Source organism: Ambystoma mexicanum, chromosome 4q, assembly GCF_040938575.1.
Source record: "Ambystoma mexicanum isolate Mex_15411 chromosome 4q, UKY_AmexF1_1, whole genome shotgun sequence".
Classification (NCBI taxonomy): Eukaryota; Metazoa; Chordata; class Amphibia; order Caudata; family Ambystomatidae; genus Ambystoma; species Ambystoma mexicanum.
This window is the reverse complement of record NC_090928.1, coordinates 639,788,479-639,801,283: the sequence shown is the minus strand read 5'-3', so window position 1 is coordinate 639,801,283 and position 12,805 is coordinate 639,788,479. Positions and strand designations below refer to the sequence as shown.

The 12,805-nt window shown below is 46.3% G+C and overlaps 1 protein-coding gene across 13 annotated transcripts in view; it reads right to left on the bottom strand.

Annotated features, from left to right (window-relative positions):
• The window catches only part of WDPCP (WD repeat containing planar cell polarity effector), a 3,071,480-nt gene that overhangs the window by 1,127,676 nt on the left and 1,930,999 nt on the right, over positions 1-12,805 (bottom strand). The window lies entirely within an intron of this gene.

Here is a 12,805-nt window from a genome sequence, read left to right as displayed (position 1 = left end):
GAAGTAACAGCGCATTCAATGAGGCCGACGCTTAATTTCCATTCAATATTAAGGTGTCCGTGGTTGTTAAATATCTGCGCTGCTTCCAAAGGATTTGAAAGCCGTGCACCACCACGTGGGCGTACCTGGAGCCAGTGTAGATCAGTGCCAATCTATGTAGGGCCAAGACACGGATGAAAGCGACAAGCTCTGCAACCGGTTCTGATTTTGCCATAGGTAATCAATATGCTTCTATGGCGGCATGGGGGGTACATGCAGCATAACCAGAGACCAGTTGCCCAATTTCTGGGGCACGGATGCCAGAGCCATTCATGAAGAGCATAAGGTAGGGGTTCAACAGGGGCATATCTGATAAATCAGCATGGGGAGACATGAGAGACTATACAACAATCTGAAAGTCATGCGGTTCCCCCGTCCTGCTGAGCTGGCAGTAAAGAAGCAGGATTCAAGACTGAGCACCAATTCAAAGTTACATTAGCTACAGAAATTAGCAACTTTTCATATCGTGCGAGATGTGAACTAGACACATGCTGTGCCTTCCCTTTAAACAGCAATGACAACACTGCATGGGGAACCGCAATCATGACAGGATGCCCCTGCACTAGTCAGTCTTTTCTATTAACAGTGCAGCAGCAGCGAAGGCTCGCAGACAAGCTGGGAGTCCCGCGGCTACTGGATCTAAAGCTATGCTGTGGTAGGATACAGGCCGATGCTCATCACCAAACCCATTCTGCTTGTCACAGTAGAGCACAAACTGCTTACTAGATTCCAGTAGACTTAAAGCCGTAGCATTTTCGAGTACTTGCTTAATGGTGCCAAAGGCATCCTCTGCTTCCTGAGAACCTGGCATAGACTTCAGGATTGGATGCTGTGTGAGGTTCTGCAGGTGCTTAACTATGGATACATATCTCAGGACCCACTGTCTGCAGTAAATAATCATCCAGAGGAACCCTCTCATCTGCATTCTTGTATGGGGATTGGGGACTTTCTGTATCGCTGTAATTCGAATCTTGGGACAAATCTTTCCCCTGCATAAATCTCATGGACCAAGTATCGTACACTGAGCAGACACTACTTTAGCTTGTCTTTAGATGTCTTGTAACCCTTTTCAGCAAGCACTTTCAACAGAATATGGGAGCCTTCCTCAAATGCTTCCAGGGAGAGGGAGGCTCGGAGCAGATAGTTTAAATACTGCACCAGCGTCGACCCCCCTAGCCCACATCACCCTACCCCGGGAACCGAACTGAGTCAAGATATTTCTTTTAAATTTGGGAGAACACTGTAGGGCTTTCCATGTATGCCATTGGAAGATGAGTGAACGTATATTGCATGGATTTATGGGTAAATGCGAACAGATACTGGCTGTCAGGATTTATAGGTATGGAGAAAAATGGTGAACACAGATCAACAACAGTGAAGTACTTGGCTGAGTAGGGAATGCATGACAGGATTGTAGCCGGGTTACGTACAACAGGAAAAGACGGTTACATGGCTGCATTAACTGCATGCAGGTCCTAAATTAACTGCTACACCTATTTACCTGGCTTCTATGTGGGCAAAATCAGAATATTACAAGTGCTACGAGTTGGTACAAGAATACCTTGTTGGAGAAGGGATTCTATTACAAGATGAATTCCTTCTTCAGTCTGTCGAGTAATAGGATAATGAGGTACACATGGCAGGGGCTTCGCAGGATTTAAAGACATTTTGAATGACTCAGCATTGACCTCATAACCAGCTGCAGTTGCATAGGTTGACCATAATTTGACTGGGAATCGTCCAACAGCCCCTGTCGCAAGCAGGGAGTGTCTGCCCGGTCTCCAGGGTTCGAATGGGTTATTTGCTGTAATCCTGCCAGCACGTTGTGCTCTCTGTGAGCTAGAATGTCAAGGGGAACAGTAAGTAGAGCAACTTTATAGATCTAATCCAAACAAGTTTACATGAGAACAGGGACTCCATAAGAATTAATGTTGGTCAGAAATTGGACCCATCTTGACCCATAAGCGGAGTTGACACTGGATGAGGTATTGGCATACCCACTATACCTACAGCATTAACAACTGCGCCAGAATCCATCGTTGGTCAAAACTCAGAAGCTTTCAGCGTGGAGCGTGATGCTCCAGTGTCAACCAATCATTAACTCTTTTGATCAGCAATAACACAATCAACATGTGGGACAGTAGGATCAATCAATATGAGTGGTGCAACAAGTTCAGAGACCCCTTTGCAGCCCTACTCATCTGTCTGAAGTGGTGGCTGTGGAGGCTGGGACCTGGCCATTTTGGTTGGCGTGATTAGCTGTCCGCCTCAACTGTCATACTGAGGCCGATGTGGACAATCAGCTTTCCAGTGTACAAACTCTTTACTGTAGTTGCACTGATCACTGTACGTGTTCATGTAATACCTCTCAACAGTTTGCCCTGGTTCATATGACTGGATGCTCCTCTCCCTCTTCCCCCATCCTCGCCCTTCTGGGGTCGTGCAAAACCCTCCCTTTTTCCTGGAACGGTTGTAAACTCTGTATCTGCAATTCCATAAAACTGGCTTCAGTAGTTTCTTTTTGACTTATGACCTTTTCATGGAAGTGCAGTGCTGCTAATAAAACCACTACCAAAACCTTTGCTTCCCAACCCGTTAGCACTGCCTTAGTTCTCTTTAATAACTTGGGTTGCAAACCCATAACACAATGAGCCACCACAGCTTGAGGAGCTATAAGGGCTGCGTCAACGATTTCAGAGTATTGTTCAAAACATTGCATCAAAGGTTCAAAAAGTTCCACAGGATTTTCACACTTGGCTTGCTGGCATGCATTCATTTTAGATCAATCAGTCTTTCGAGGGCAAAATTCAGTGATAGTTTGTACCAGCCTATCAGAAAAGGTTTTCAGGTCCAGAGCAGTGGCAGGTTCTTCAGTTGGCGCGCACTTTCAGCAGGGTAAATGTATCTGTGGACAGTGCTGCTCGCAACAATTGATTCAAATCCACACACGTAGGGTGGCAACAGTCTGTTATAATCTGATGCTCCTCTCGGAACGTAACAGGTTCTTCTTGTATCTTAGGAATCTCTGAATGATATTAAACAAATCAGCAGCGCTCCAGGCAGCATGTACAGCAACTAAAGTATAGCCTCCTCCAGGAAGCTGTCTGAGCTGGAATGTACCAGTACTGGTATTAGCTGTCAAATTCGGGAGCCCTTCAAATGTGGCTGAGGAAGGAGAAGAAAGTTTGGAAATCTGGGCTTGCATTTCAGGGGTGAACTGGCCAACCAAAGAGTTTATTGGAGAGGAATGATCATAGGTTGGCTAGAGTTTGGACTAACCAGTTGATGGTCGGGTGCAACATTTAAAATGGCAGGGTTGTAAGTGTCCAAAATATTGGGACTTTCCTTTAGCAGGTGCTCACCTTGAATTACAGGATATAAATGTTTGTACCCTACTTTGTGGGCCAGTGCCTGCAGGTTGGAGTACTCAGTTTTCAGGGATTTAACTTGCTTCTGGAGTTTTCTTGAGTGTCTTTCAGGGACCGGGTCTTGGACTCGGTCTGTCTCTTAGTAGCTTTGGTATACCAATCTAGATAGCTGTCCCATTGCGTTTGGTATACATGTGCACCTTTCCCAACGCCTTACGTAGGTTTGTTATCCTGTCCAAGTCAAATGTGCCTTCCTGGGGGGAACTGTCTAGGTGACTCACTCTGTGTACATTTGTGCCATTTATCCAGGCACTTGCATTCTTTGGGAGAGTAGTGAGTAAACATGAGGTGTGCTGGACTTTACTTAGGAGAAAGTGCTACTTGTCTAGAATTACCTGAACCGATTCTCACAGGGTTAAGACAAGGTATGACTTATTATGGATCCAGGTCTGTTCCTACCTTCGTCTGGCTGTATCCAAGTATTTGACGCTAGCTGTGTTCTTACATTTAAGACTGTTATCAGGAAGGACAGCAAAAACTCCTCAAAGGTTCACACACGGTCTGAGGCAGGCGAATACACTTACAGTATGATGACTTCCATCTATTAAAGCTGCTTTCCTAGGAAAGTGGGAGCATAAAACACGCTGACATATGCCAAAAGGGAAACACATCTGAAGCGAGAGATATGGACGCGGGCATAACACACTAGGCTAAGGGTCTTCATTTCTAAGACGTGTGCATTAAAGCCTAAAGCCTCACCTCGCACAGACAAGAAACAATTATTTAAACATGGCAGTTTTTCAGTACCTACTCAATTTTATAATGTAGCAGTATGCTAGGGGAGTACATCAAATAGTTAATTCCAAATTTTCCCCCACATTTTCCATCTTGTCAAAGTTCTAAAAGTTTCTCAAATTTTCAAAATAAAGTCTCAAGTTCCTGAAAAGATCAAATGTCCAAGTTGTCGTAGGAGGAAGCATACCGCGCCTCAATCCCTCTGCACGACTTGCATGGGATTCTTCCCACTAGGTTGCCTTCTTGGTTGTCTCTGTGCTCCCCTTGAATTTGGTTATGTTTATTGAATTTATTGAATTTGTTCTTCATTTGTCTCATTGGAACCCTGTGGCTCTCTTGGTTTCTCTGTCCCAATATCTCACTTATCTCGGAGGGCTATTGGTAACCCCTTGTTACATATGCCGGTCTTGGTTCTCGGTAGTTTGTGAGCCGTTTGGCTTATTACAATATTTGGGTTTCTTGGGCTCCAGTAACTCTTATTGTTACTTGTTTATTTCTCTCCTTCTGGGCCTGTACGCCCTTAGTGGGGGGGTTAGGGGATCCCCCCTTCTCCCAGTTCACTCTCTGGTCTCTCCGCCCCACTTACATTATGAGCAACAGTGAGGTGCAACTGCTCGGTAGCAGCAGCGTTGTCCACAGCTTTCTAGTGTTCCCTTCTGGACATGAGCGAGTTTGCTATTCCCTCATCTCAGCATTGCTGTGCTTCTTGACTCCCTTGTTGCAAGCAGAGCATGAGTTCCTACTTTGCTTTCTGGGTTCTGCATCGTTTCTAGGGCCCTGGGCCCACAATGCCCTCTGTTTGGTCATGCCTCCAGACAAGGTCGGCTCTGCTCAGCCTTGCCAACTCTGCATGTTTCTGTGCCTGGTCTGAGGCTCCTCTCTCCTCCTCCTGCGTGCCTCTGCACTACATCCAGCTCGGCTCTGCAGCGTGGCTTTGTCCCCGAGTGAAGTGCTCATGTTGGAGGCTCACCTCTGCATATTGTGAGAAACCTGAAGGTGTCTCCCCGTCTAGTCCCTTGGGATCTGTCATCTAGGTGGCTAGGACATGGCCATTGCTTTTGGATCCAGTCCCTGGGGTGGACCAGTGCGGGAGGATCACCTCAGGGGTTTGGGGGGTTCTTGAGGAGTGAGAGACACTGACGGGTGAGACACAGTATCTCCCTTCATTAAACACCTTTTTCCCCATCCTAACATGTAGGATATTTCAAGACACTGCCCCCCACCCCTTTTCTGACACGAACACTTTTGCACAACACAAAAGACAACGGACTAACACCAGAGCCTGACATGCCCCAATACAAGGGTTAGGCAAAGTCAGGCAAGTGACCAGAATCACACACACCTGATGGCCCTTTCCCTTCCCCACAGGGATAAAAGGTGGAGCACGACAACACCCTACGAGCAAGGTAGACCGCACAACGTGATAGCTAACTCAGCACGGCAGTTCAAGAGGAGTAGAAAGACAGTGCAAACCGAGAGGATGACAAGGAGAGAAGCGATCTTGCCCCTTCCAATCAAGATCTGTGAAGCCTCCACAGAGGGAATAAAAGGTCTGTGAACAATAGCCATTTTGTGTTGCAGCAGGTGTCTACGGTACGCAAGACCCTCCTCAGCTAATTACCAAGCCGGGGAGACACCCTTCTCTCGGTGGTACCAACCTTGACTCCAAGGAGAAAGAAAGCCAAGAGATTCATGACAGCCGGTGAGTCGAGGGGAGAACCGATAAGAAACAGAACTGTGTTGAACGAAAAGTAGCAAGTGGCTATTTGAACAAACAAGGAACTGATAACATGTTTTGAAGGGGAAAACCAGCAACAGAGGAGTCTGTCACCGCGTGGGTGGTTACGCAGGAAACTCTGGGCGATTACCTGACGGTAGAGACTACTGTAACCAGAAGGCCTTTGGAAAAGGCGAAAGAGGTCAAAGTGGTCATACAGGGGTCTTCTAAAATACTCTGTTACATTGAAAGTCTTTGACCGAAGATGATTGGAAAGCTAAGGGAAATTAATCCTGCTCGGTGAAGTGAGCGTATGAACTGTGTGTTGCAAAGGTTGGGAAGAGCGAACTCAATCGAAGGATGTCCACACTTAATTGTTTGAAAAGACACTAAGATTTGTGAAAACAAGGAGTATTGCAAGACAAGGAGAAGTGAACTGTCACCATTGTCATTTGGGGTCAGAGCCTGACATAGGTCCGAGCCCGACCGAGGGAGAACCAGGGGTGAAAAGTAATCACCCAAAGTTATTTGAGAAAGGAACTGTATGGTTGATTTGTTGAATACGATTTGTGAGAGGTCTACGCCTGGAAGAGGGGGGACCCAGGGGTGAAGCCTTCACCCAAAGTATACGCAGAACTTGTGTTTGGTTGTCAAGAACATCAGGCCTCTAAGGCAAGAGACTTTTCTTAAAGGAGACTTGGCCATCGAAGAACCTGATAGCGGATGCAGAAATGTCGACTCGTGCTGAGAAGGCTCAAGTGTGTGCTGTGCTCAGGAGATTCACCTTGTCCCATACTTAAAACGTGTCAAGCCCATGGAAAGACCAGCATTGTGACTTGGGCCAAACATCCAAATGCACTTACAATATTATTTTGTGTCCCACAGCTGAATGTAACATCAGTTTATGGAATTCCTATGTATGCAGATAATACTTTTGGGAATGAGAGTCCTTGTCCCCTTGAGGGGAGTCCCTCCCAGTGAGGTCCCGCTTTCCCAAACCCCTAGGGAGAGTTTTGCCCAGCAGGGTCACCTCTCTAGCCTCAAAGGGGGTGGCTCCTTCCCAGGGAAAAAGGGGTCAAAACCTTCAGATTTGTCATATTAGATAGACATGGCATAGTATTTTCTACATCAATCAATCAGACTACTGAGGCCTCAATAGCGCCTGAGATGTGTACATGTGCAGATGGCATGCCTGCTGTGCGATTAAAAAGTAGTAGGACAGGGGGGAGGTGCTGTGGAGCAACCAAGTAATATGGCTGCTGAGCAACTGAAGTGGTCAGTTGCCCCGTGGAATGGCGCATTAATCTGTGGTGGATGCACCTGTTAATCGCCTGTATCAGCAGATCTGCTGGCCGATAAGGGATACAGACTACAAGCGGAGTCCTGTACTGAAACTCTGGTTTGTTTCAGTAACTGTGGGGCAGAAATCAGCGACGGCGGCATCCAGTGCGGCCTGGTCGGCGAGGCGGGCCCGAGATCTGTAGGCGGCTGGAGCGTTGGATCCTGCATCGGAGCATACAGAGAGTGCCGGCGGCAATTGCGCAAAGCAGTGGTGTGAGACGAGGAGGTGGGGGCTGCACGGTGACAGAGGCCATGTCAGGGTTGCGTTGCCGCATGGTCACAGCGGCAGCTGGAAGTCCTCCCTGTCGCCCAAGATCTGCAGCTAGCGACCCGGGACTGCGGCCGGGTGGTGTGGTCTCTGGGCACTGCACAAGGCTGGAGGCAGAGGCAGGAGCGCTTAGTGGCCAGCCGGGAGTACTGTGAAGGCTTGTTATGAGCTGGTGAACCGGTCGCACAGGAAAGGCTGTGTTTTCATGGCAGAGCCGGTGTTCCTTTGTACAGTGCTACAACAGACCAGCATATAATACATTGATGGTGAGAAGAAGCTGAGGGGCCTCGGGATAGCCTCAGGCTGGTGACACAGTGCATTAAAGCGACCCGCACAGCAACCTGGGCTGCCCCCGGATCATTATTGCATACACAGAGGTGAGGCGGTGTAGGAAAAGTGGGCACTTTGAGTCCAGTGCACTTATGGAGGTCCAATATAAGGAGACAATAAATAAGGATACTGGTGGGGGGTTTGTGCATTGGGGTCTTTGTTGTCAGTTGGAGCAAGGCTCAGGAGTGGAGCCTCCATACCTTCTGTGGTGACTTGACTCGAGGAGCGGGGGATGGTAAGAAGCCTGGCAGCATGGATCGGTTCACCAGGTCCACCCCCCACCTACAACAGGGTAGCCCCAGCAGCAGTCTGCTACCCCCACGGTGGCCCAACTGTAACCTGCACCTATGGAGATGCAAAAAATCTGAAAAATCATGCAGAAGGTTTGCAGCGGTTGTCGAAAAACATGACGACATTACTATGAACATCACCACCTGTGAAGGCATGTTGCAGTAAGACACAGACAACAGATTCATAGTTCAAAACAAACACATTTATAAACTTAAATATCAGGATGGAAAAACGCCCATCTTGCCCTATACTATGGTGGGATTTCCATAGCAAACCAAGGAAAGTCAATAAGTTCAATTTAGGAATATGTCTGTGTCCAAAACCTATACTTGTTCTCAAATAATCTTATACAAAGCATAGGGATGTTACGTTATGTTAAGTTAGTTTGCATTTGTATAGCACCTTATGTATCATTGGTATGATCTCAAAGCGCTGGTAGGTTGAACGCCCTCGGGAACCGCAGTATAAGTCAGTTGAGAGAGAGAGAGTCGTAAAGTGCGTGGGCGGACCAGGTATGTGTGCAGCTGGTGTGGTTGTTGCATGATAGCTGCTTCTTAGCGGTAGGTGTGGTGCGGAGGAGATCAGTTGAATGTGTTCAGTCTGGAGGGTGGACATCCTGACTGAGTTCTGGCTGCGTCAGGCCTGAGGAGACACCTAAGCTAGCCGGTATGTGATAGCTAGCTATGTTTTATTAGGATAATGGGTAGTTTGATGAGTCATGTTAGTATGAGAACAACTTTACCAAATGTGTCATAGTACTTCTGTGTTCTAGTTGAATGGTGGTGTATAGGAGAGAGTAAGCGTAGTAGTGTGATATTGTGGTAATCAGTAAAGTGTATGCGACCAGCTCAATGATGTTGGGAATACCTTCTAAATTCAACTTTTAACACAGTGACGCTATTAGGGCACAGTCAATGATGTTGGGAATACCATCTTAATTCAACTCTAATACAGTGACGCTATTAGTGCACACTCAATGATGTTGGGAATACCTTCTAGACTCGACTTTAACACAGTGACACTTTAGGCACACTTTCTACGTTCAACATTAACACAGCAACGCCATTAGGGCACACTTTCTAAGTTCAACGTTAACAGAGTGACGCTATTAGGGCACACTCAATGATGTTGGGAATACCTTCTAGACTCGACTTTAACACGGTGACGCTTTAGGCACACTTTCTTAATTGAACTGTAACACAGTGACGCTATTGGGCATACTCAGAGATGTTGGGAATACCGTCTAGATTCAATATTAGCACAGTGACGCTATTAGGGCACGCTTTCTAAGTTCAGATTTAACACAGTGACGTTATTAGGGCACACCTTCTAAGTTCAATTTTAACACAGTGATGTTATTAGGGCACACTTTCTAAGTTCAACTTTAACACAGTGACGTTATTAAATTTCTAAATTTAACTCAACACTTTGACACAGTGACGCTATTAGGCACACTTTCTAAATTCATCTTTAGCACAGCGACACTATTAGACACACTTTCTAAATTCAACTTTAGCGCAGTGACACTATTAGGCACACTTTGTTGGTTCAACTTTGGCACAGTGACGCTATTAAGCACACTCAATGATGTTGGGCACACTCTCTAAATTTAACTCAACACTTTGACACAGTGATGCTATTAGGCAAACCTTCCAACTTCAATCTTTGGCACAGTGCCTCCATTAGGTCTACCAAGTAATTTGGTATGTATTTCAGCGCAACCATTACAGTCGATTTGCAGTGGTTACAAGTCTCTCTAAGCATGCATTATGTAAATCTATGGCAGTCTATTCAATGGAAGGTAAGGTAGAGTGGCAGGGGCTTTCTGGAGTAGAGTAATTGCTCTACACCCCACCCATGCCACACTCACAGTATTAGTTGGTCTCTGCTGACTGCTGGCTTCATTGGCTTCACCTGCTGACACTTCTTGGAGCTGCTTCTGTTGAAGCCGCCCTTTGCCTTGGGGCCCTTAGCCGAGGGCTGCCCTGGGGAGACCGGTGATGAAGGGCAGTTGGACAAATCATGGATGGTGGGTGGGTAGGGGAGGCGGGAGGAAGGGGAAAGGAGCCACGATGGAGCAGGGGGGAGAGGAGGCTAACGGGCACAACGGAACACAGATTATTTCTACAGAGGCCCGGAGGGTCTCACAGGCCCAACAATCACCTGTTCAGCCACTTTGGAATGGCGAGTACAGTGTGAGTAACCAACCAAAATAGTGATCAGTACAAAGTTTTGATCTTGGTTCAGCTTGCAACTTTCTTTCAGCTCCCTTCCCCAACTATAAAGCAGTTCTTATAAAGTATCTTAGGATTGCATTGAGTTCCAAAGTAATATAAGTTAGAACACTCTGCAATCCAAAATCAACGCCAAACAAAACTCCCTCCACACTCCTCTATAGCAATACCTTGCCACCCAAAATAACCACCACAGAATCCCCTGTGCCGTTCAGCTTCACACCGCTCACCGCTCTGGAGGTTGAAAAAATCATCTGCAACTTAAAACCCTCCAATTGCCAAGGGGACGCATGTCCAGCACCGATCATTAAAGAATAGGCCCATGACCTCGCTCCTTTCATTACTACTTTTATCAATTCCTCATTTCATTCGGGAATGGTCCCCAACAATTTGAAGGATGTGTGGGTTATCCCTCTTCTAAAAAAACCTACCTTAGATCCTGAGGTCCCAACCAACTACAGGCCCATCACGACGGTCCCATTTCTGCTAAAAATCATAGATAGAGCAGCGTATCTTCAGATACGGAGCTACTTGGAAACAATCTACTAGGCACTAGACAATCTGGCTTTAGACCCAAGCATGGTACTCAAAACCCAAATTGAGTACAAAGGTAAATTAGCCATGTTACTACTATTAGACTTATCTGCTGCCTTCGACTTGGTCAACCACCAAATCCTTTGCCACCATCTGAAAACTGCAGCCCATTTCTCCGATAATGCCACTAACTGGATTCAATCATTCCTGGATAACAGACACATGAGGGTATTCTTCCCAACCTCCTCTGCAGACCCTGCGCCAGTCCCTTGCGGGGTCCCCCAAGGTTCGTGCGTATCCCCCACCCTCTACAATGTTTTCACTAAACCCCTGTTTGAAGTACTTGACTATCTGGGTGTCACCTACACTAACTACACCGATGACACCCAGATACTCATCCCCATCAAAGGCGATTACACGGTTGACTCGAAATCCCTAAATGACATATACCATGTCATCCAAACCTGGATGGCACAACATGAGCTCTGTCTCAATGATGACAAGACAGAGCTCCTCATCCTAGGTGCACAGCAAAGACTTAACACGCTCAACCCCATGTTCAGCTCCTTTAATATCGACGGAAACTCCATAAAAGTCTCCAAAGATACCAAAGCTCTCGAAATCTACCTCAACTCCACTCTCTCCCTCCACAGACAAACCAATGCAGTTGCTGCCGCCGCTGCTTACACTTGCAAATTGATCACAGCATGTCGCCCTTTTCTCTCCACTCATAAGTGCACAATCCTTTCTAGGACTTTGGTTATGTCCAACCTGGACTACTGTAATGCACTGTACCAAGGCACCAATCAATGCAACCTAGACAAACTCCAGATCACACAAAATAACGCCATCAGAGCAGCCCTCAATATCCCTAGAGCAGCCGACATCTCGGAAACTAGGAAGAACCTTCATTGGCTGTCAGTCACCCAAAGGATCTCACTAAAATCGCTTGCCCTGACCTACAAATGCATGAATAACCAGGCCCCCCATCTATCTCTCCTCGCAGTTCACGCAGTATACCCCATCTCGATCCCTAAGGTCTACTCTTAGCCAGAGCCTACTTATCCCCAGATACAAGCTCCAAACAGCCGGTGGGTCCAGCTTCCCAGTTCTGGCAGCCAAATTGTGGAACTCTGTCCCTCTTACCATCAGAAACCTTCCTTCCCTAAATTTATTCAAACACAAAGCCAAACTCTAGCTAGTCACATCAAACGACCAAGTTGCACTCTGAAAATACGATTACCTATGTATCTTTGTCCATTCTACCAATGTGTTCTGATTACCCTGCTCAACTGAAATGTTATCTGAAATGTCATACTGTTATGTAACCACTGCTTCTAAGATATGCGCCCGGTAGCCTCCGGGCCTGGTTTGCGCTATACAAATAAATAAAATACAAAATACAAATACAAACAGTGCTCTGGGTTCCCTTCACCAAGTTCCAAAACACGAAATTATCCTGAGGCTCCATCCTCAAGACAAATAAATGATCTCAGCCTCAGAGATCCCTTCCCCAAGGCAGAAGTTTCTCCATGTCTTTATTGTTCTGTGCCACACTGGGGCCCTCTGTTTATTTCTGGTGTTTGTATCACAAAAGGATTTTGTTTGAAATTGGTAGATCATTTAAGTTCACCTTGTTAAAGTTAATTTCCCTTCACTTTGAGAAATAATAAACTACAGTTCATTACTCGTAGGCCTCTATGTAGTTGTATTCAATTGTTCTGTAGAAAGTTGCTTGCAATTTAAAGTTTACTTCACTTTAGGAATCATCATCAGATTTATTTCATTATAATGAGAACGCTTCCCTTTTCTTTGTTTCTGCAGAAGTAAAAGTTTTCCTTTTATGCGGCATTCAAAATGGTGCAGATATTATGGTTTGAATATTCTC